We start from the raw sequence: 24,310 nt of genomic DNA, 5'->3' as shown, positions 1-24,310 counted from the left end.
GTTTTCACCCCAGTGCCACCCTAATTTAGGATTTCTGATTCTGAGTAGCACACCCTTGTGGAGGCCTTCGGTCCTTGTCTTGCCCTGGGTTTTGGGGCAAGATTTAGCAACCACCCTAACTCCGCCTAATTTCTGTCCTCACTGCCTCATCAGAGAGCTCCTATGGGACCCTGAGAGCCTTTGGTCAGGGTCTGTAGGCTGAGATGCGGCCAGCGCTTGTTGGTTGCCTAGGTGCTGGCCGTCACTCCTGCCTGCACGACAGGTGGCCACCTGCTGCCCCGGCTCCATGCCCACACCCCAGGCTCAAGCCAGTGCTCCCCAGACCGAAGGTCGAGAGTGGCCAGAACCTCAGGGAGATGAGAACAGAGCCGTCTGTGCATCCAAAGGGAGGAGAGGGGAGCGTCCGCCCCGCGGCCTCCGAGGGGCGCAGGTGAGCAGCTGTGGCTCTGACCCCTGGACAGCTGCCCCGACTGGAAGATCCCGCGGCGGTGAGAACAGCCACGTCTGGGTTTTCCCAGGTGATAATAAAATAGAAGTATCTTACGTTTGAACATCAGCTGAAGATGTGTTTATACGTGGATGCTAGGAAAGGATAAAGGATTTTTGAGGATCAAAATGTTCTAATGCTTTGGAGTCTTAAATTTATATCATCGCTGCGTGTTTAAAATACCCCCCCCCATCGCTAACGGGTGTGAGAGTCACACACGCAGGTCAGAGAGCTTCCTGGTTCAGTTTGGAGTTCCCTGGGGAGCCTCTTCCGCAGGAGCTGAGGGGTGGAGCTAGTGAGACGCCGGCAGACTTGTCCATAAAGGGCCAGAGAGTAGGTATAGCAGCCAGGTCTCAAACCGGCGCCCATATGGGATGCTGGCGCTTCAGGCCAGGGCGTTAACCCGCTGCGCCACAGCGCCGGCCCCAGGCCATGTGGCTCTCGGCACCCTCGTCTGCGACACAGGCTGATGACCCCTCCATCCCCAGCTGCGGGCACTGGCTTTGTGCTGGGATTTCTACTCCGCACTGCTGACATCTGCACTAGACACTTCTTTGTCGCCGGGGCGTCCTGCTGTCTTCCCACAGGATGCCAGTTGCACCCCCAAATGGGACAACCCAGTCTTCAAACTTTCCCCAGGGTTCTGGGGGGTACGGAAGTGTCCCCTGGTTGGAAACTCCTGGTTTAATGGAATAGCAGACGGGTCCCTGTTTGTGCGCCTTGGGATTCGTTACATAAGACCTTCTCATGATCGGTAGCGCACTGGATTCTGAATTCTCACTTCCTGAATGGAACTCCCTTTGTTGCCCCAGAGGCAAGGGTGGGCGCCCCTGGACCAGAGTGCAGGTCTCCTCCCCGAAAATTCCTGTTTGCTTGGAGTCCTTGCCCCTGGGAGGAGCCATGATGTCCTGGCTAGTGTGTCCCCTGCCTTGAACCTGTGTCCGCTAGACTCAGTTGGAGGTGATGGCCAGAACCCACAAGTGGTCCCTATCAGAAATCACCCACGTGTCTTCAGTGTGAATCAACAGGGAGGGATGAGGCTGGAAGAGCTGGGCTCGCAGAGGCTGGCTGAGCCCGCAGCTCGTGTGCCCCAGACTTGCAGTGCGCCCCAAACTGCACCAACACAAGGTCCCTTCCCGGGGGAGCGAGCCCACTTTTAACACGCGCCAGGCGCCGGCTTTAAATGCTTTCAACTTTAACCCAGAAGGCTAGTGTATCCCATGAGGCTACATCTGGGTTTCATGTGTCTGCCTCCCACGCTCCCACACTGGAAACAGGGGCCCCAGTGCTCCATGAAGGAGGGAGGGAGGGAGAGCGAGCGAGAGAATTCCGGCTCTTACATTCTGGTAGCTGTATTTGTTTCCTTTCCGCTGGAGAAAATACATAAATGCAGAAAGTTGCCAGGAATTCAGAGTGGCATTGTCAGATGGACACCTGTGTGGATTTGAAAACTAACAGCTCATACGTGCAAGAAAAGGGATTCATTCTGGGCACAGGCAGCGAGCTGGGGGTGTGAGGAGCTAAGACTTCCTGTCTCCGTGGCCCACCGCTGCCGCGGAACGTGTCTGCTGCGCGGGTGTGTTCAGCCGCGGCGCGTGCGCAGCCGCGGTGCGTGCGCGAGAGCGACCCTGCAATGCTCAGCCTCCTGCCCGGGGCTGTAGCATCACTCTGCCTCACCGTGACCCGAGCGGATGAATCTGTGACTTGGACGACTCTGCAGACATTTCTGCAGGGGGCCTGCCTGAAGTGCGTACGGGAAACACCCGTGGCAGTCACAGAAACAGAGCTGGCCCCAAACTCGATTTGGGGCGATGTGATGTGATTGGCCGGCTGCCCCCTGACGAGCGTCCTCCTGCCCCGCCTCCAGCGGTGCCCTCCGATCCCTGGAGCACGAGAGCCCTCATATTGCCTTCTCATTTGCATCAGTGTGGGAGAAGGTGTTGCCTGACCTCTCCCAGTGTTCTGATTTAATAGAGAAGACGGCGCGGACAAACCCATCCCACTGCGCCACAGCCAACACCTTAGGCTGGCGTGCACCTTCTCAGAACAAACCTTCCTCTTCGCCGAGCTTTGCCACCTGAAATTAAAATCACCCAGGGCCGGCACCGCGGCTCACTAGGCTAATCCTCCGCCTTGCGGCACTGGCACACCGGGTTCTAGTCCCGGTCGGGGCGCCGGATTCTGTCCCGGTTGCCCCTCTTCCAGGCCAGCTCTCTGCTGTGGCCAGGGAGTGCAATGGAGGATGACCCAAGTGCTTGGGCCCTGCACCCCATGGGAGACCAGGAGAAGCACCTGGTTCCTGCCTTCGGATCAGCGCGGTGCGCCGGCTGCAGCGGCCATTGGAGGGTGAACCAATGGCAAAGGAAGACCTTTCTCTCTGTCTCTCTCACTGTCCACTCTGCCTGAAGAGCCCACTAAATGGCTTTCACGTCTCCTCGTGTGAGTCTGGTTCAGCATTGCTTGGGGGTTCTCCTGGACTTAGGGGGGAATAATAGAGAGAGAGAGAGAGAGAGGCAGATTCCCGCTCCAGGAGCTGAGGCTCAGAGCTGTCCAGAGGTCATCACGGAGCCCAGCTTAGCTTGGTTGACCATCTGCCAGGCCTGAGTTTAGATGTCTGGGAGGAAAAAAAAAAAATATGCATAAAGTATAGTACGCTTGGAAGAATCTCCTCTCCATTACATTTTGCATGCAGAATTAACCATCCAAGAAAATGCAAAGCTTCGTAGCCACCGGATGCCTCGTCTTTTGGGTACAGCCCAGAGAAACAGTGCGAGACGGTGACTGCCAGGAAAGGGGCACGCTGGCGGTGGCCGTAACCTGTTTGCACTGGCTGAGATGCTGGCCCGACAGGTTCAGCGTTCCCAGCGTGGGATGGAAGGCTCCGGAGCCCCCGGCCTGGGTGCACGTCCTGGCTCTCGAGGCCCTCGGCTGGACGAGGTGAGCAAGTCACTCTGTTTCCTCCTGGGGCCGGCGTGTGATGTGCAGAGCACTTGCCGGGTCCCCCGAAAGTGTCGTCCCTAATGCTCAGCCACGTCCTGCACCCTGCAGGCCCTCGAGGTCGGGGAGGGAGACCGACTTCGTCCTTCTGCTCACTCGTCCCATGAACATTCAGGAGCTCAGGGCGCCGTGACAGGCGAGAGGGAGGCCTGGGAACCCGGGGTGCTTGCAGGTGCTGGAGACAGCGGGGGAGGAGCAGGGAGGGGAAGGCCCGGGTGGGGATCCCGGGTCGAGGCTCTGCCAGTGAGGCGCAGGAGGGGACTTCTCACTTGCTTGGTGGCTCGCGATGCCGACGGGTGACCCAGGTGTGGCGTCAACCTCCTGACTTCCAGGGCTTGCAAGAGACACCCCCAGAACAGCCCAGGAGCTGGGGCGCCGGTCAGCCAGCGTGAGCAGGTTGAGCACGACCTCTTGGCAGGCCGTCCTTTCTGAGTTTCTACAACCTCTGACTGCTCAACGGAACTGAGTCGATCAGATTCTCCTTGAAGAATTTCCTAAAATAAAGTCCCTAAAGTAACGCCGCACCGTTTGGGGAGCAGTTGCCTTCTCCAGCCTTGGAGCCGCGATGTTGAGAACCTGTGTCCTCTGCCAGAGACTTGTACAGGAAGGGATTTGAAACAGCTGGCGAGGAGCGGACGGCACCCGAGCGGAGCCCTCAGTGGGTTATGGAAGCACCCAGGCTCTCCGCCCTCCAGGAAGGAGCCTTGAAGCCCCTCTCTTCCGTTCTGGAGAACCTGGGGCCAGAAAGCCGCAGTGAGCGGGCCGGGGCCATGCAGCGCTGCGTCACGGAGCTCGGGCTTCCTGGTGCCACCCCTGCCCCTGCCGGGCGCCCCCCCTGCAGCGTCCACACTGCTGGGCACATCCGCGGCATGCATCTGCCAGCAGCGTCTCCACGCATCACACACGCACCCTTCCTGCGCCCTCAAAGGTCTTGCATTCTTCAGCCGGCAAGAGAGAAACAGGAGCCCTCTGCTGTGGGTTCAGGACTGGTTTTCCAGGGAGCAATTTAAGGGAAAAAAAAAATCACAAGCCAGATGCCCAAATTAAAACACTAAATTTTCCCAGAGTGCGTGTGCTCCGGGCAATGTAAATAAAGGTGAGGGTGGGGCCCCGTGCCCATAAATCAGCCCCCGCCCACAGCCCCTCCCCTGGCGTGTTGAGCATTTCCGCCCCTCACCCACACCTCCTGGCATTTCCGAGACAGGCGGGGAGGGTCCCATCTGTCAACCTGGTTGTCCTCCCCAGGGTTTCTCGGAGCTGACCACGGGGCGGGGGACGGGGGGGACGGGGACCTGGGCGTCTGCTTGCAGGCAGGAGGCACTGGGGAAGCCTCGCTCCCAGCCCTCCTGGCGGCCTCATTTGCATTTAGTTCACTCCCAAGCGTTTGTAACACAGCGCTGGGTGTCCATCAGTTAGCTGTTACTGCTTCAGGCAGCTCCTAGGGGGCTCAGGCGCTGCCTCTTCCAGGCGTGGGGGGTGAGGGGGCCACAGGGGGCAGCAGGGCCCCTTCCTTTGGCCATTTCACGGGTGTCCTGAGCCCCTGTGGGAGTTGGTACCTTCTTCCTTTCCTTTCTGTTTAGTCTCTTAGGGAACCTGGAAGGCCACAGCCTTGGCTGGGGGACCCCATTCTTTGACTCGGATGTGGCAGCAGCCCGATGCCTCCTAGCAGGTCGTCTGGCTGGGTCCCCTGATGGCTGTTTGTGCACCTGTGTCGTGCGGCTGTTACCTAGCAGTTCCTGCCTTTATAGGGTTTTTATAAAGAGCGAGGGAGTCCATATCAGTAGTACAGGCCTTACCTATGAATTTCTGTGCTGAGTGCTGAGGGCATGCACAGGTGTATGCCGCAAATCCAATTCCTATCAGGTGTACGTGTTCAAGTAGGTATGGAAACTGGGCCCCCAGTGACCCAGGGGAGGGGCTCTGGTACTGCAAGGTGACTTCTCTTGGGAGTGACCACAAAGCCATTTAGGGAGGAGCTGGTTCAATTGGCATCTCGATTCTTCAAAGAAAAACCCCAGGGTGTGTGAAGCCTTAATGTGCTCATTTATCTTGTGGTTTGATCTATGAGGTTTCCCGTTTGGCGGTGGCAGAAGGGACTCCCCGAGTGCCCACTGCTATCTGTGCTCACCTTAAATACGCCCCCCCAAGTCTTATCTCTGACAGCTCATGCATCTGCCTCCCCAGGAGGAGGAGCCCCACTGACTCGCCGGCAGACCCTCTGTTAATTTCTGAATTCTTTGTTTCTCCATTATTTATGGCTTGCCTGCTGATATTCCAGCTCTCGGTGCAAAGCAAGGAAAGGCCTTGCGCGCTGTGAGAGGTGGCACTCGGGTTTTTAGGGGGCAGCATCATGGGTCCCAGCTCTGTGGGAATGCAGGGGAGTACGGTTCCGGCACCTGCTGGTGGTGAGAGTCAGGGTTTGATGTGGGAAAGGCAAAGCTCCAGATCTCTCCTGCCTCCAGCTGGGTACCTGACTTGTCCCTTGCCCGTCCGAGTCTCCATTCACCCAGCCCCAGCCGTATAATGAGGGGAGTGGGGTTGGTGGATCGTATGTTGTTTCTTGGGAACCTGCTCCATGGCAGGCCGTGTGCCAGGCTCAGGTGTCTGCTGATGAAGCTGGGGAGAGGGTGGGGGGAAGGAGGATGCTGACAACGAGGGTTCCTGCGACACCAGCGCTCACCGTATTTTCGTGTTTCATCCTCACATCAGCTTCCATCAGCCCGACATTAACCGATGAGGCCGCTGAGGCCCAAAGGCGTGCAGTGCCCATGGTTACACAGGGGCGGAGTTGAGAGCTAGACCCAGGTGCACCAGGCCCAACCAGCACACTGGAAACGTGTCCTTCCAATGCACGGTGCTGAGCCCTCTGACGGTGCTGTATGTGAGGTCTGCAGAAGCCTGCCAAGCTGCGCGGTGCCCAGATAGAGGTGCTGGTGCCGTCTCCACGGGAGACTTGGCCTCAGTTGAGTCTTGAAGGGTGGGTGAATCTTCTCTGGGTCTTTGGGCAGGGAAAGCAGGCACAGCAGGGGGACGTCTAGTGTCTGGGTTTGGCCCGAGGTCAGGATGTGATGGGGGAGTTGGTGGGAGTGAGGTGAGGGTCAGTGGCACTGGGAGGGCAGATGTAGAGGATGAATTTGGAAGCTTCTGGTGACCCAAGACAAGGAATCGGTTTTACCGCGTGCACAGTGTAAGAGGCATTGAGTCATTCTTTTTTTAATTATCGTAGTTAAATACACACAACATAAATTTAGCATTTAAACCAAAGGGTACAATTCAAGGACTTAAGTACTTTCACAGTGTTGTGCAACCATAACCGCTCTCTGGTTCCAGGCTTTTTTAAAAAATATTTATTTATTTATTTGAAAGGCAGAGTTACAGAGAGGCAGAGAGAGAGAGAGAGAGAGAGAGGTCTTCCATCTGCTGGTTCACTCCCCAGTTGGCCGCAATGGCCAGAGATGCGCCAATCTGAAGCCAGGAGCCAGGAACTTCCTCCAGGTCTCCCACGCAGGTGCAGGGGCTCAAGGACTTGGGCCATCTTCTACTGCATTCCCAGGCCATAAGAGAGAGCTGGATAGGAAGTGGAGCAGCCGGGACTCGAACCGGCGCCCATGTGGGATGCCAATACTGCAGGCCGTGGCTTTACCGGCTACGCCACAGCACCGACCTCTGGTTGCAGACTTTTTAATCACCGCAAACGGAATTCCTGCACCAAAGCAGGCGCTCCCCATCCTGTCTCCTCCCAGCTCCTGGCGACCAGGGATGCGCCATTCGTCTCTGGATTTGCCCACCCTGGACAATTCCATAGGAACGGAACCATGCGATAGGTGGCGTCTGAGACGGTCTTCACTCACACTGGGTCCTGTGTTCAGTGCATGGACTGCCTTCGTTTTTGTGGTCAAATAATAGCCCTCGTACCAATACATCACACGGGCATGTGGGTTGATCCAGTGTAACCTGTGTGAGCAACGGCACTGTGTCACCTTAGGTTCGGTTTGACCCTCAGCTCAGCTCCTCAGCTCCGCGCCATGAGCTTTCCCAGCTGTGTCTGCATGTGTGTCCGTGCACTGGGCTCTCTGCATGAGTGTGCCATCTCTCCCTAAATGACAGGCCTAGGGGGAAAGCAGGGGACTCTGAAACTGTCTGAAGCTCCGCGAATTCTATGGAAAACCGAAATGAGACTTTCCTCAGGTGCAAAACAGGACTGATGAGCATGGTTCAGGATATCGGGTGTGCTAATTCATGAAAGGTGTTGCGAACAGTCGCAGCAGGGGCCGCGCTCGGTGCGTGCTGGCCGTGGCCACAGCTGGGTCGTCGCGGTCGTGGCTGTGCCTAATCTGCACCCCACCTGTGCTCCCCCGGCTTCCCAAGATCTCGCGTCTCAGCCAGTCCCCTGGGAGCACACCTGGGGGGACTTAGGCGGTTTGTGACAGCGTCACGTCAGGAGCTTCCCTCTTCTTTCTAGAAATCCCGAGGCCTGGGGGGGAGGGGGAGTCTGGATCCTGCCTCTGTGGCATCTCTAGCCCGGGACCCATAGCGACAGTGACAGGCCGGGCTCCGGTATCCTGGAGAGGAGTCTTCCCTCCTCTGCTTCCTTCCTGTGTGACCTGGGCAAGTTATTTAACCTCTCTGGGCCTCTGTTTCTCCATCCATTAAATGGCACAATCCAGTAGAGTCTGGCTCATTTTGTGGTTCAAATGAGCTGGCAAATCCACAGATGTTTGGCATAGTGCCTGGCCCTTAATAGACTCACTGGGGTTTTTTTTAAAGGGAGGCAGACAGCTAAAAATCTGCTATAATGCAATCATAATACAAGTCGGAAAGAGAATTTCTAAGGGAAGTTTGAATATCCTCTGGAAACCCAAAGGCTCTGGCTGCCATGGGCTGTGGCGATTTGCCTCGGGCCTTGTGAAGAAGGAACAAGCCCGGTGTGGTTTGGCAGCACTGGCCGTGTTCTGGGATTGCACCGACCACCTTCTGCTTTGCTTCTGTCGTGCACCTGCAGAGCGGTGCCTTCGGCAGGGACTGTCTCCCGCGTAGTCCTGCGAAGTCCCAGTCGTCCATGCTCTCTCTCCATCATCTCCGCTTGTCCTGGAAGCCGGAGCCATCACGTCCGCCTCTCTGGGTGGGAACGTCCTTGCTTGCCCAGTGAGTGGAGGGGATGACCACTGAGCACGTGGGCAGCACCAAGGGGCAGCTTTTCCTGGAGGTTCCACCTCCAGGGGAGCTGCCAGGTGGAAAGACGGTGGCTGCAGGTGGAGGCCCGATCCTCTGGGTGCCCAGCCACCCAGGCTATTTGTCATCCACCAATGGGCCCATCAATGGCCAGAGAGTGGCCAGAGGAGGCCTTACTGCCCCACAGCAAGCAGAGCCAGCCAGGGCGTGCAGGCTGACTGCCTTGCCAAGGTGGTTTGTGTGTGTGTGTGTGCACGCATGTGTGTGCACGTGTGTGTCCGTGCCTGTGTGTGTTCCTTGATAAACAGGCTGGATGCTGCCCGCCTCTCACAAGCAGGCCTCAGTGGTTCCCAAATGCGGAAGTCGGCGTGTTTAATTCATCTGCTCCCTTACAGGGTCTCGGACTCCACTGACTGCTGTGTGTGCCTTTGGGCCATTGCAAGGCAGTGCACTGCATGGAGCCACCCCTCTTGGTGCGGCCTCCTGGCTGCGCTCCACTCCCCGGGGCCCGGGCTGTGGTCCCTGCCACTGCCTAGTGTTCACTGAGAGCAGGCCGCGGCCATCTCTCCAGGCCTGCCTGCTTCTAGCTCCCGGAGAAGGGAGCCCTTTGCTCTCCAGTTCCCTGTTCTCAGGAGCCACAGGAAGAGCAGAGCACGGCACACCTGGGGACGCGCACAGCCTCGGAGACCTCGCAGAGCCTGGCCTTGCGCAGGGGCAGAGCAGAAGGGGCGGAAGCCCAGGGAGCAGCCACCTCCAGTGTGGCCACGGCAGATGGCAGTACCGACTCAGCCCTGCCTGGGAGTGCAGTGTTGGGAGACAAATGCAGATTTCTTCTGTCTGTGCCTCGTGAGCTTCGCACAGTCAGGTGTGGCTCTGAGTCCTTTTGAAAACATTCGGTGGAAGTCAGCCCCCCGGGAGGCCTGTGAGCCAGGTCACCAGACCGTTTCGGAGGGGGGAGAGTGGATTTCCGGGTTCTGGGTGGAAGGTACAGGTTTGCTCAGTGTTAGTCCTTCCCGGAACTTGGAAGTCAACACAGCAGACGGTGACAAATGGCATTACGTTTAGCAGGAGACAGTGTCTTTGAGATGTTCTGGGTTCTTTTTTGTGAAATATTAACATCCCTGTCAACATCCCCACGTCACCTTTAAGCCTTCCCTGAAGGGAGATTCGGGTCCTGCGTTTTTGCAGCCATGCGTTGCTTAATAGGGGGGACACGTCTGCAGACGCGGCGAAGGCTGTCTCCGGGGTGCCCCAGCATCCCTGAGCGCATCACTGCAGATGGAGAGGTGCGGGGCGGGCGCTGGGCGTGGCCACTGACACCCGCCGGGGACACAGTGCGCTGGAGGGGCGTGCAGCTGCTACGAGGCCCACGCGGCTCGCTGCTGTACAGTCGGCCACTTTCCGTCAATAGAAGGGGTACCCTCCGAAACAGTGCTTCCATGTACAGCACAGGACACACAAACCCAGCGGCGTACGGCTGAGCCCCAAGGATGAGCCGCTGTCCATGATTCTAAGTGTTTCACACACGTAGCAGCGTCGTAGGTTTGTTCACACTGGCATTTGCATAAACACGGGAGTCACGTGTTGCGCAACCTTGGGGGACCTCGTCACCGGAGGATAGGACGCTTTCAGCCCCGGGGTGAGCCCTGGGGCCATCGTCACACACACGTGTCTGTCATTGACCACGATGACAAACGCAGCCACGCCCGCGTTCATCCTGAGTCTGCTTATTTTGGAGGCGTTAAAGCTGGAGGCAGGCGCTGGGGGGCAGCAGTGAGGCTGCTACCTGGAATGCCCGAATCCCACACCGGAGCTCTGGTTCAGGTCCCGGCTGCTCCACTTCCCATCCAGCTCCCTCCTAACACATCTGGGAATGAAGCGGAAAATGGCCCAGGCCCCTGCCACCCATGTGGGAGACGAGGGTAGAGCTCTTAGCTCCTGGCTTTGGTTTGGCCCTGCCCTGGCTATTGTGGCCATCTGGGGAGTGACCCTGTGGATTGAAAATTCTCAGCCGGTGCCGCAGCTCACTAGGCTAAACCTCCACCTGCGGCGCCGGCACCCTGAGTTCTAGTCCTGGTTGGGGCGCCGGATTCTGTCCCGGTTGCCCCTCTTCCAGTCCAGCTCTCTGCTGTGGCCCGGGAGTGCAGTGGAGGATGGCCCAAGTGCTTGGGCCCTGCACCTGCATGGGAGACCAGGAGAGGCACCTGGTTCCTGGCTTCGGATCAGCACGGTGTGCTGGCTTCAGCCGCCGGCCGTGGCAACCATTGAAGGGTGAACCAACGGAAAAGGAAGACCTTTCTCTCTGTCTCTCTCTCTCTCTGTCCACTCTGCCTGTCAAAAAAAAAAAAAAAAGAAAAAAGAAAGAAAGAAAGAAAGAAAGAAAGAAAGAAAGAAAGAAAGAAAGAAAGAAAGAAAGAAAGAAAGAAAATTCTCTGTCTCTCCCTCTCCCTCTTTCTCTGTCACTCTGCCTTTCAAATAAATAAATAAATAAATAAATAAATATATTGGGGGGGAAAAGCATTGTCTTTGGAATCCAGCAAGCCTGGTGCAGATCCTGACTCTGTTACCTAAGTAGCTGTAGGACCTTGGAACGTTTGCTTAACTTCTTTGGATGTCAGTTTTCTTGTTATTTTTAATTTCCAAAAGGGTTAAGGATTCAGCGTCTCCCTGGACCCTGCGTGGCTTGCACAGCATGCCTCCAACAGCGTGGGGGTCAGGAAAGAGACTTCATTCATTCATTTGTCCAGCAGACATTCATGGAGCCGCCACGGCGTGCCAAGCCCTGGCTCAGCACAGCCTGTGTGTCTGCAGAGTCTGCCGCCTCGTGGTGGAGCTTGTTGGGTTGCGCCGTGACCGACAGTAGCTTGGCAGCCTGGACTAGTGACCTAGAGCTAAAGACCTTGTTGATATCCCCCCCCTACCCCACCCCGTCTCCCCAGACAGGAGCAGAAAGCGCACCTGAACAAACAGGCACAGCGTTTGCCTTGGGGTGAGGTGATGTCTGGCTGGCAGAATTAAATACCTCAGGTAATGTGCTAGCCTGTGCCAAGAAAACCAAAAGGCTCACGTTGCCACCGTCCCTAAGAAAAGTGCCTGGGGCTTCGCCAGGGTCGCCTGGAGGTGGTCATGGTGGGGGGTGCCCAGGTGTGACGGGCAGCCCTGCGTCCAGCATGCCCCGCCCCCACTCCACCTCGGAAGTGTTTGCACCTGCTGCGTCTCTTTAAGCTCCGGCACACCGTTCAGAGGGTAACGCCACGGATCAGAGCAGCAGGGCCAGGTACAGGACAGGTGTGTGTCTCCGTACTGTGCAGGTACAGGACAGGTGTGTGTCTCCGTACTGTGCAGGATTCGTCCCCAGTGAGCCGAGCAGCCCCGTCCCGCTGCAGAGCCCTGCTCAGCGCCACCTGAGGATGAGGCTCGGCTTGTACTTAAAACTGGCGAAGAGATCGCACGCTTCTGCACCTGTGAAACATGAACCGATGGAAAGCAGGGGCCCAAACGCATTGAGAGATTGCCCCTGAAGAAGCCCCGAGGAGGCTTGCCTTATAATTAGCCGCTGAAAGATTTCCAGTGATATTTCATCAATCTCTGTGTAAGAAAAAAAAAAACAACTTTTAAGATTATTTTGACAAGAGAGACTTTTGATGGAGGCTGGGGGAAGAAGCTAAAAGCGTTACTTTAAGATGTAATTATGTGAAATTTCAATTATCACCGCTCCTTTTAAAAGTCTCTCGGTTGGGTAGGCAATTAGCAGACGTGAGAAGGGGCGGGAGGGCTTGCGTGCTGTACTGTGATGGGATTCTTTTCCAGGCGACAGACTCGCGCGGAAGCAGTGGCCTTGGAGTTGGCAAAGTCACACGGGTGTCCCCAGCCGTTGTCTTTTTTATTTTTTTAAAAGATTTATTTATTTATTTGAAAGTCAGAGTTACACAGAGAGAGAGAGAAAGAGAGAGAGAGAGAGGTCTTCCATCCAATGGTTCACTCCCCAATTGGCCGCAACAGCTGGAGCTGCGCCGATCCGAAGCCAGGAGCCAGGAGCGTCCTCCGGGTCTCCCACGCGGGTGCAGGGGCCCAAGGACCTGGGCCATCTTCTCCTGCTCTCCCAGGCCACAGCAGAGAGCTGGGTGCCCAGCTGCTGTCTTTTCTCCCTGTTGCACCTCACTGCACATCTGGGTGCCCCCTCGTGTCTGGCCCTCCAGGGGCCATGGGGAAGCTGGGGGTTGTTTGATCTGTCGGGCCAGTTGCCACCCAGTTGTCGTCCTCCTCGGAGCACAGATTGGAGCAAGAGGAGCTGGCACACACGTGCCAGTTCTTTTCCCCCTGTCATACCAGGGGGAGCCCGGGCAGCCCCGGCCCGGCCAGCTGGACGGAGCCCCGCCGAGTGTTCGCCGGCCTCGTTGGAGGCCTTTCATTCTGCCCTGCTCTTCTCCTGCTGCCTGGACACGGGATGCCGAGTTAATGACTTTTGGCTGTCGATCAAACAGTGTCATGATTTACATTCGTCAGAGTTTAGATTCTGATACACCCACCGAGTGCTACGCAAGGAAGCAGCGGCAGAGCCTCGGCCATCAGCACGCCAGCCGGGAGGGCGGGCGTCGTCCTGCTGGCAGCTCGGCCCTGCAGAAGGCACGGCGCAAGCCCAAAGCCCCCCAGCCGTCATTGTGCTCCACTGTCTGCCCTTTTGGCACCGAGGGGAGTGGAGCTTCAGAAGGTCAAGGTCAAGTGACTTGCCCAACGACACTGGGATTCCCGAGATGGAGCTGGATCTAGAGCTTGGCTCCCTGCCCTCTGCAGGGCGGCCAGGGTGGGCGAGGGTCTCAGCATCACTCACGGGTCCCCTGCAGCACCCTCCAGCTCACTCTCACTCTCCCCCGCCCCGAATATTTATTTATGTATTTGAAAGGCAGTGGGGAGGGAGAGCTTCCATCCATTGGTTCACTCCCCAAATGGCCACAACAGCCAGGTCTGATCCAAGCTGAAGCCAGGAGCCAGGAGCCCCATCTGGGTGCCCGGCGTGGGTGGAAGGGTTCTGCCGCCTTCCCAGTCACGTTAGCAGGAGCTGGAAGGGAAGCAGAGCAGCTGGGACTTGAACTGGGGCTCTCATACGGGATGCACGCGTTGCAGGCAGCAGCCTAGCTCACGACGCCACCATGCCGGACCCCGAGCCCTGTCTCGTGCATTTGTCCAGGCTGCAGCCCGGTGCACGCTCCGCCGTGCAGTCTCTCTGTGTGGCCCCGCTGCTGACCACCCTCTAGGTGCCGGCTGCGCTTCTGGACCTGGCCTGGACTCCTTCCTGTGGCTCTGGAGGCAACGCGGGCCCTGCCCCCCTTCCTCCACGGCCTCTGTGCTTGCTGTGGCCCCCACCCCACGCCTCTCCCAAGGCTGCTCGAAGCCGTTCATGCAAAATTAAAAATCGCCTGACCTTTTGATGCCGCTTCCAGGAAGTCTCCCGGACTCTGCCAGAGATTGTGCTACTGCGTGCTCTCCGAGCACACTATGGTTACTTATTTATTTATTGAGCACCTACTAGGTTCCGGGTGCTGTTGGAGGCGCTGGGATAAACAGGGGACAGACAAGTAGAGCAAAGAGGCAGCAAGCAGATGCGCCAGGCAGGGCGGCAGGGACGCTAAGGAAAGCAGGCAGGTGGAAGGGACAGGTGCACAGCAGATTCCGGAGCGGCCTCTTGAGACAGCGTGGAGGGAGAGGAGCCCCCGTGGGGACGCTGGGCGGGGAGCACTCAAGCATCTACGCAGGAGGAGCACGTGCAAAGGCCCGGGAGGCCGCAGCCCACATGGCGTCTCTGGGGAATGCAGGCAGCTCAGCGAGTCGTGGGTGGGTCAGAAAGAGAGGAGGTCAAGGCCAGGGGGTCCGCTGGGCCAGAGCACACAGAGTGGGCAGGAGCTCAGAGCTAGGGGGCCAAGAAGCCCACGGAGGCCTTTGTCTGCCCGCCTTCGGCACCCCAGCTCAGGACGTGCCGGGCTCCGTGCTGGCTCCCCCGCCGGCTGAGCCTGCTCTCGGCGTGCTGCGCCATACGCTGTCTGGTTTGACCGCCGTTGCTTCCCTGGGGCTGAGCGCGGTGTTCGACTCCTGGAGCCACCTGACGAGCAGATAGGAAATGATCCCCAGCCCGGGCACAGCCCATGTCCCACAGAGGAACAGGGGGTGCGTGTCCCACACCGCGTGACACCCCACCCCCACCCCAAACATCCAGGGATGCACCAGGCAAGCGAACAGGCAGCACCTACCCACGTCGGAACAAAACCGGGGTCTTCCCCGAGCGGGGCGTCCCCGTGCACAGGTGCTCCAGGAGGGGGCGGGGCTCTGGGTTTCAGGGGCCGCTCTGCCCACCCCACGTGCCTGCGGATTCCACGCGTTTGTTTGGAAGGTCAACGACCTCTCGTCCTCTCGTTGGTGGGGTAATTTGAGCATCCAAGACAAAGCGGCCTTTCAGCCGCTCGGGCTTCCCAGGGAGATGGCGGGAAACCTGCCAAGTCGTTTGGGGCCAGTAAATTAGGCCTTGTTTAAAAATTGAGATAAAGCCCAATGCACGAGAGAAACACGTTCGTAACCTTCCACGTGGATTGCCCCTGCAAGGCCCCTTCAAGTTCGGCGACGGCGTTCTCTGGAAACAGACAGACATGTGTCCCGGCAGGAGGCTTTTTCTCGCTTGTCCCACGTGAAACACAGGCGTGTCGGGCCATGTGCACACGCAGGTGCACGGGGATGGAATGGACCTGCAGAAGGCCGGGCCTGTGTCAGGGCCCCGCTCCCACAGACCCGCCGAGCTGGGTTTCCTCTGTGCAGTCGCCCCACCTCGGGCACTGCCCTCCGGCCCTGCTCCGGAGGCACAACAGCTCTGCCACGGCCACACGGAGCCCGGCCTGTCGGCTGCGCTCCAGCTCCCGCCACGCTGTGCCCCCACACTTACCCCGTACCCAGACTGGGAGTGTTGTCTCAGCTCAGACGCGAGTTCTTAGAGACCAACCCCTGGACCGCCGCAGGGCTGGATTCTGTTTAGTCGCCAATATCTGACAGCATAAGAATCAACGTCCCCAACAATGGGGCGCTTTAAGACATGGTCCTCCCAAGACGGTGCAGGGATTGGTCTTTCTAAGACTTCGTGTGGGAGCTGTGACAAGACCTAACAGCTGCCTTGTGTGTTGGTTTGTGCATTGCGTTGTGCACTGGTTTGTGGGTTGGTTTGTGCAATGTTATTTTTAAAGATTTACTTATTTGTTTGAAAGGCACAGATACAGAGAGAGGAAAGAGAGAGAGAGAGAGAGAGGTCTTCCATTCGCTGGTTCGCTCACCAAACAGCCACATCGGCCAGAGCTGCACTGATCTGAAGCCAGGAGCCAGGAGCTTCTTCCAGGTCTCCCACGTGGGTGCAGGGGCCCAAGGACTTGGGCCATCTTCTACTGCTTTCCCAGGTCATAGCAGAGAGCGGGATCAGAAGTGGAGCAGCCAGGACTCGAACCAGCACCCATGTGGGATGCAGCACTGCAGGTGCAGGCTTAGCCCACTACGCCACAGCACAGCCCCTTATGTGCTGGTTTCTGCATTGTTTTGTGCTCCGCTGAGTGTTTACCGAGGCCCTCTCCATGGGCTGGGCCCTTCATCACTTCGGCTGTGATTAGTTGCAAAGAGCAGAAGCCCAAGGGAAAGTGACTGGCATGGTCGGGGATTCTCGTGACAGAGCTTCCTAGGCCAAGTGCACTTGCTGCACAGCCCCTACCTGCATCTCTACCCTTCCCGCGTGAGGACAGCTGCAGCCGGCTGCAGGGTGAGGAGGGTGCTGTCCCCGGGGAACACCGCACGTCCTTGTTCCCATCCTTGGGGTCAGCGCTAACTGTCCAGTCTTTCCAACACAGAAGTGGTGAACTTCAGTCCGTGTGGGTCAGCTGGGCCGCATGCCCAGCTCTGAGCCAATCACTGGCACAGAGGTGGGGGAAGGGAGGGGTAGAAGAAAGCCATGAGCCCTGGACCCTGAACTGGGGCATCCCAGGGCCCTGCTGGTAAAGGTTTTTTTTTTTTATTTTTTATTTTTTATTTGAAAGTCAGAGTTACACAGAGAGGAGAGGCAGGAAAAGAGAGAGAGAGAGAGAGAGAGAGAAAGGTCTTCCATCCGATGGTTCACTCCCCAATAGGCCACAACGGTTGGAGCTGCGCCGATCCGAAGCCAGGAGTCAAGAGTTTTTCTGGGTTTCCCATGCAGGTGCAGTGGCCCAAGGACTTGGACCATCTTCTACTGTTTTCCCAGGCCATAGCAGAGAGCTGGATGGGAAGAGGAGCAGCCGGGACTAGAACCGGTGCCTATATGGGATGCTGGCGCTTCAGGCCAGGGTGTTAACCCGCTGTTTCATAGCGCCAGCCCTGGTAAAGGTTTAACAATTGCTTCTCTGAGAAACAAGTCAAGAAGCCACCTCCACCTCCCGCCTGCAAGTCGAGCGTTGCCATCTCCCGTGGGGTCAAAGTTCCTGCTGTGACGGAGTTTATGTTACCAACGCAGGGTGTTTGAAGGTGGGGCCGGGAAGAACACAGCTCTCAGGCCAGTACCGCATAGCACAGCCATGCGCCAGCGTCCGTGCACGGCGTGGAGGGCGGGATGGTTCCTTGGACTCGGTTCGGAGAAGGGAAAGGAGTGGACGTGGGGTCACCCGGGTGGGCCGAGCCCATGGGTACCCGGCTCCTCCCCCTGCTGCGTTCGGGTTGCTCCTCCACGGCCCGGCTCTCAGCTGCCGCCAGTAGGTCCTCCCTCCGCCTTGTGCAAAGTCGGGAGACTGGAACCCGAGCAAAGTGCAGGTTCCAGCCGGGCTCGGGCGTGTCCCTAGTGCTCTGTGTGTTCAACCATGAGAAGGTTGCAGTAATGACCTGTCCCCACCAAGGGCGGCTGGGAAGACTCACTGAGACGCCGGCGGTAGCCACCCACTGTAGATGCTCCCCCATGGTTCCTCCCTAGCGGACTTCGCACCCCAAATGGACACCGCTCAGCCTCCTAGACAAAGCCCCCCGCCTGAAGTCAGATGGGCCTGGCCTCACAGCCGGCCCTGCTAGGTTCCCTGTGCGGCGCTCCAAGTCACTGCCTGTGACACGGGCATGTCGTACGGGAGCTCTGGTTCCACCCAGCTCCCTGCCTCTGTGCCTGGGAAAGCGGCAGGTGATGGCCCATGTCCTTGGGACCCTGCCACCCACACGGGAGACCAGGATGGAGCTCTGGGCTCCTGGCTTTGGCCTCACCCAGCTCCGGCTGTTGCAGCCATCTGGGGAGTGAACCAGTGGATGGAAGATCCCTCTACGTCTCTCCCTCTCTATAACTCTGGCTTTCAAATAAGTAAATCAATCTTTGTTTAAAAGCCCAGCTTTTAAATTCCTACCTAATGCACATGGATAGCTCCTCCATCCAAATCCATTGCCCCAGTTTTGGTTTCAAAATCCATCTTTCTTTCTGAGGTCCATGAGGCGTCCCCTGCCGACCCCACCCTATCCAACGTCCAGGGGTTTAAGCCTCAATGCGTAGTTACCTGTCCTGGGCCCCAGTGCAGCTCAGAGATGGGGCCATCGTCTTCCATTCAGAGTGAATCCTGGGGCTTCTGCGGAAGCTGCTGGAAAGCGACTCCCTGTGCACTGGACCTGGAGGCCTGAGAGGGCGGAGCTGCTGCATCCCTCTTGGCACCATGAGGCGGGAGCCCAGTGAAGTCTGAGCTGAGATGGGGTGGGGTTATAGCTTGAACCTGGATCAAGCCCCTCAGTCTTGGATAGTTCATTCAGTCTTTTCCATGTTGTTTAAGAAGATGGGTCTGGGACCTTCCATGAGTCACAACCGAAAGAGTTCTATTTCATGTCCCTGGAGGAACAGCCTCAGACATGTGAGACCTAGGACAGCCCCTGCCGCAGAGCTGGGATGCAGGGGCACCGCTGAGCCCTCGCTCTGGGGCCACCCCCGGTGCCCTCCCACCGCCCACCTTGTAGCCCTGAGCCGCTCCGTGGGGGGCTCAAGTGTGGTCCCCAGGCTCCCAGCCGGCGGCCCCAGCGTGCACCGTGCAGACTGCGGCCCCAGACTGTGTGATCACAACTCCCAGCAGCACGCTGTGCACCTGAGACGGCACCAGAGCCCACGGCCCGCGGCCCCGGATCTCACCCCGGGAAGGAAGCGGGGAGCGCTCCCCCCACTGTGACCCTCCGTGCACCGGCTGCGAGGCCCTGGGTGGTTTTTCTGTAAGAAGAGAGAAAGCGCAGCGTCAGACATCTGGGGTCAGCTCTCCCACAACCGCACCGCAGACTCTGGCAAGCACCCCCAGGATTTTAATAAATGTTATTTTGATTGGATTTAGGAGTTTCGAGAAGACAAAGTGACACATTTTCACAGTTCGCTGTCAAACCAAAGCGTGATTGCCAAACTGTTAAGTCTTTAAAAGGAGCAGCTTCCGCGAGCAGCTCCGTCTCCGTGCAGGCGTCCCGGGCCTTTTCTGGGGCTCCTGATCTCCCCTGTTGTCAGGCCTTGGCCACGTCACTTCCTGTAGGAGGCCCGGGGGCGGGGGCGGGGGCGGGGGGGGGCAGTCACAGACTCTCAGGAGTGTGTGGAATCATGCGGCCGTTCAGCCCGGCCGCGAAGGCACTGAGGACGCCTGTTCTCGTTTTAAAGCAAACATTTTAGGAAGCAGCTCATCCCTGTGTCTGTAGGGGACACGTGGTGACAGAGGCGGAGGGCGGCCCTGGCTGCAGAAGCTGGGAGAGGCACAGAGCCAAGTTGTCCACCAGATCGTCCAGAAGAAACACGTCTCTGCCGGCTCCTGGGTTTAGCCCCCGGGGACCCGTTTTCGGGCTTCTGACGCCCGGTGCCCTTAGCCAGCACCGCTGGTGCCCTGCAGCCACCCAGCTCGTGGCGATGCGTCACAGCTCCCTCGCGAGTTTGAGGACGGGCAGGTGCTGCAGGTCCCTGCAGTGTCCTGGGGACATGACTACGAAAGCCACTTCCCACCCTGCTGGTGCTGGGTGACACAGCTTGGATCAGAGGATGTGGACCTTGTGGGCTCTTACTGTACTGTGTAGAGAAGAAAAAATAAACCAGCCTTAACGATCATCACAGCCCTGGCACTTTGGAGTGGAAAGAAAAATGCCGTAAGTGCGTCTGCTGGAACCTGACTTCCGGAAGCTGAGCCATCCAGCCTTCCCTGCTCGCTCTCCGTAGCAGGGCCCAGTGCTGCGGAGCCAGGGATGACGTTACATACGGGGCTTACAGAGAGGGGCCGTTCTTCTCCCTGCCTTCGCATGCCTAGCTCCTATTAGTGTCTCCAGGAGTTACGTGTGTGTGTCTAGAAGGCAAGGGATGCCACGTATTGTGGTTCTGTACACACAGGGCACGGGAGCCCACACTTGAACTTCCTCCCACGTGACCCTTGTCCCCAAGGTCATTTCCATCAAGTTTGGCCAAGAGAAGATGAAAGATCAATGAGGATTTTTTTTCTCTTTTCTCTTCAAAGATTTCCATTGTGTGACCATACCCATGAATCTGCCTTCCAAAATGGATTATACTCTAGCAGGAGGTGCTAAGTGCCCAATTATTTCTGGAAGCCTGCAGCACCACACATAAGGCCTGTGACTGCTTTGGGTCCCCGATCACTCAATAGACTCGCCATACAGCGGCACGAAGGTGCACGGCTCCTCCATGGGGAGCGTGCACCGGACCCGGAGTCTGGCCAGCTCAGCTTGCCTCCCCCACCACATGGTACTTCCTGTTGCTGTAGCCCGAGACAGGCTCCCTTTGTGAGTCCAGTTACTGTTTATAAGCGCTGGCAGGCAGGGCAGTCTGGGGCTTTCTGGAGGAACTGGGCAAGCTTTGGAGGGGCTCCAGAAGCCCCCGAAGGTCAACAGGTGCAGAAAAGCCCAGTCAGTTCCGGGGGAGGGGGGTGCACAGGATGCTCCCAGCCCCTTCTCCTCCTGCCGACACCTCGCACCTGCTCCTCTGCCGAAGTCCACTCTGCAGGCCAGCAGCCCGCAAAGCTGGTCCTTGCTTATTTTTAAAAGATGTATTTATTTAAAAGGCAGAGTTACAGAGAGAGGGACAGAGAGAGAGAGAGAGAGAGAGAGAGAGATCTTCCATCTGCTGGTTCACTCCCCAGGTGGCTGCAACAGCCAGGGCTGGGCCAGACTGAAGCCAGGAGCCAGGAGCTCCATCCGGGTCTCCCACATGGGTGCAGGGGCCCAAACACTTGGGCCATCTTCTACTGCTTTCCCAGGTGCATTAGCAGGAAGTTGGACCCCAAATGGAGCAACCTAACCAAGAGGTGTTGGAGGGAGGACTTGAGGGGGTATTGAATCCGAGTTGTCCACACTGGCACGTGCAATGTGATCAGTAAACCTTGGCTTGATATCGTTATCATGGATTGGGTGAGCGCACTGTTCCAGCATTCCGATACCAGCTCCTGGGCTTTGGGCTGTGGTCCCCCACCGGCTCTGCAGGTTGTCCCTCGCACAGCTGTGACAGGGAGAGGTGAGTCCATGTCCAGCGCCCAGGTCAGCGTCTGGTGCCCAGTGGGCTCTAGGCCATCGCTGGTTTCTGCCGCTCCGCCACCCTGGGTCCTCTCCTGCCCTTGCTCCTGCCACCCCTGCCAGCAGTGTGATGTCTACTTGGCCTCTGGGCACCTGATGTCCCCTCACTGTGTCCTCTTCCTCCTGGACTGCAGGAGACGCCATTCCACAGCACACAAGGGCTCTGCCTGCTGCAGGTGTAGCCGCAGGGAGGCTGTGGCGAACGTGACATAAGGAGACAAGAGGTTCTGCTCTGGAGCAAGTTGGCAACATCTAGCACCACACTCGGGTGCCACTCCTAGGAGCAGGTGCTCTTGGGGTCGAGTGGCCTGGCCAGGAATGCACTGGCCAGACCTTCCCCAGCCAGTAGTGCCGAGGGTGAGAAAGCCTGGGGGAGATGACTTGTGGTGACAGATGAGTAAGATTATTTATTTGAAAGGCAGTGTTACAGAGAGACAGAAGCAGAGAGAGAGAAAAGTCCTCCATCCACTGGTTCACTCCCCAGATGGCTGCAACAGCTGGAGCTGGGCTGATCTGGAGCCAGGAGCCAGGAGCTTCTTCTGGGTCTCCCACACGGGTGCAGGGGCCCAAGGACTTGGGCCATCTTCCCTGCTTTCCCAGGCCACAGTAGAGAGCTGGATTGGAAGAAGAGCAGCTGGGAATTGAACTGGCGCCCATATGGGATGCTGGCACTGTAGGCGGCGGCTTTGCCCACTACACCACAGCACCTGCCCCTGGAGAGGTTTTAAAAGAGGTGTCCCATGTAGGAGACCCGGAGGAAGCTCTTCCTGGCTTCGGATCGGCCCAGCTCCAGCCGTAGTAGCCATCTGGGGAGTGAACCAGCAGATGGAAGACCTCTCTCTCTCTCTCTCTCTGCCTCTCCTTCTCTCTGTGTGTAACTTTGACTTTCAAATAAATAAATAAATGCTTAAAAGTAAATAAATAAAAGAGGGTGTCATGGGCCCTGGCTGGGGAGCAGAACGCCTGGCTGTGGTCCCACCACTGCACTTACTGATGGGGTGACTTCGGGCGGGGCAGCCTGCCCTTTGGGCTTTAGGGTTCTCATCTGTCATGGGGGGGAGGGGTAGATGCTGTCTCATTCCTAAGTGTAACATTCACATAAAACAGTGGCCAGACAGGGTCCTGGGGCAGAATGGGCTGGACTCGCTGGGATTCCAGATGCAGGACACGTGGTCTGGCCCCCAGCTCAGAGGAACTCAGATAAACCGACGTGGGTGAGCCCTTGGCGTCCAGGGCTCCTGGGTTCACTGAGCATTTCCGTTTCACCCGTGTCCCTTCAAACACTCGTGATCATGACAATGATGGCAGTCTTGTGAGAGCTCACCAGACACCAACACGGCTCTGGGCACATCTCATCTGTATGACGTCATCTATACACCTGTGTGATGTCATCAATCACTTGTGTGATATCATCCACCAACCAGATGATGTCAGCAGCCCTGTGGTATAGGGGCTGTAGCTTCCCTACCTCACAGAGCAGTCTGGAGCCCTGGGCCCTGCCTCACCTCATCACCCCCTTGGCAGGCAGCTTTGTGTTCGCTCTGTCTATTGGACCCTCTCCATACCCTGGGTGTGCAGGGCAGGTGGGCCCGGAGTGACCTCTGCAGAAGCTCAGCCGAAAGCATCTGGGGCTGACGGGCGTGGGATTGGCAGCGTGGTGGTCCACGCCAGAGAACACGGCTGCTTCCCAGCGTCTGGTGGGGCTGAGCCGCACGCTTGGTCAGCATTCACTCACTGCAGTGCCCTGCAGTGCCCTGGCAGAATTACCCCATTCCACAGATGAGGACAACCAAGAGTCGGAAATGTCACCTGTCAAGGTCAGCCAGTCAGCCGAGGGAGGCCCAGGTGGCTGGTTGCAGGGCTGTGTGTTTCACCAGCACGGTGGGTTCTGAAGCCAGGCCCTGCCTCCAGGGAGCTTCAGGAAGCAGCCACGTCTGAGTTCCACCTCCCAGAGATTCTGGTTAACTCGTTGTGGATGGCACCAGGGTTTGTTTGTTGTCTGATTTGGTTTTAAATGATTTGAGAGGCAGAGAGAGAGAGAGAGAGAGAGAGAGAGAGAGTCTTCCACCTGCTGGTTCACTCCCCAAATGCCCACAGCAGCCAGGGCTGGGCCAGGTCGAATCCAGGGACCTGGAATTCCATCCGGGTCTCCCCACATGGGTGGCAATGACCTGAATACCTGGCTCCTGGTGCGCATCAGCAGGAAGCTGGCACTGGGAGCAGAGCCGGGGCGTGGATCCGGCGTTCTCCTATGGGATGTCAGTTGCTTTGGTTTTGCTTTTTGAAGAGCTTTGGGTGGTCGTGTGGGGAGCCGGGGCCCAGAACCATCTTGACATATCAATGTGCGTGGGTTTGGGTACTGGACAAGGATTCTGTTCCTGGGCTGCTGTTAGAGATCCCGGCGGCACGGGTGGCCGGAGCAGCAGGCCCTCGCTTTCCGGCGGCTCAGGAGGCTGGGGGCTGGCACCAGGGCGCCCTCGACACGGTGCCTTCTGGAAGGTCTGAGCCGGGAACCTTAGCCCCTGCCCCTCCTGAGTCCCCGGCCTCCTCTGGTGTGCGGGCTCCACACACTGGGCTGCTTCTGCCTCCCATCACTGCCTCCTGCCCCAGGGGGCCCTGCATGTCCCCTCCTCTTTTTGCAGACTCCACAGGGCCCAGCCTCAACCATCGTGCCCTGAACTTGGCAAGCCACATCTGCAAAGACCCTGGTCCCAAAGGACGCCCGTTCTGAGGTCCCCAGTGGACGTGGATTTGGGGAGTGCTGGGACCGTCCTGCTGAGCCCCCAGTGGGAACCCAGGTGTCCCTCTGTGCAAGGTGTGGCCGCAGGGCCGGGGGCCTCTCCTGGGGGCTGAGGCTGGGGTCCCTCTCGGATGGGGCTTGTCTTGTTCCTTTCACCCCTTCATCCCCCGGCCATTCGCCCTATGCGGCCACCACCACTTGTCCCCGCCTTGACAGCAGCGCCCTCCCCACAGCTCTCCCTGCTCCCCAGCCCACCCTCAGCCAGTGGCCTGTGGCTCAGTGGCTGTCTGCAGTAGCCATTCCTCAGCACTCATGGGACCCGTTGGCCAGGGCTGGCCTCTCCCACACGTGGGCTGCAGCCGCCC

General features: G+C 58.0%; 1 protein-coding gene across 5 annotated transcripts in view; it reads left to right on the top strand.

The window, feature by feature from the left end:
- Positions 1-24,310, top strand: part of KAZN (kazrin, periplakin interacting protein) — a 994,352-nt gene that overhangs the window by 651,798 nt on the left and 318,244 nt on the right. The gene's annotated exons all lie outside the window — the stretch shown is intronic.

This window comes from Oryctolagus cuniculus, chromosome 7 (genome assembly GCF_051225735.1).
Source record: "Oryctolagus cuniculus isolate XC-2025 breed Fujian yellow rabbit chromosome 7, ASM5122573v1, whole genome shotgun sequence".
In the NCBI taxonomy this organism is placed as follows: domain Eukaryota; kingdom Metazoa; phylum Chordata; class Mammalia; order Lagomorpha; family Leporidae; genus Oryctolagus; species Oryctolagus cuniculus.
This window is presented reverse-complemented; position numbering and strand designations above follow the sequence as displayed.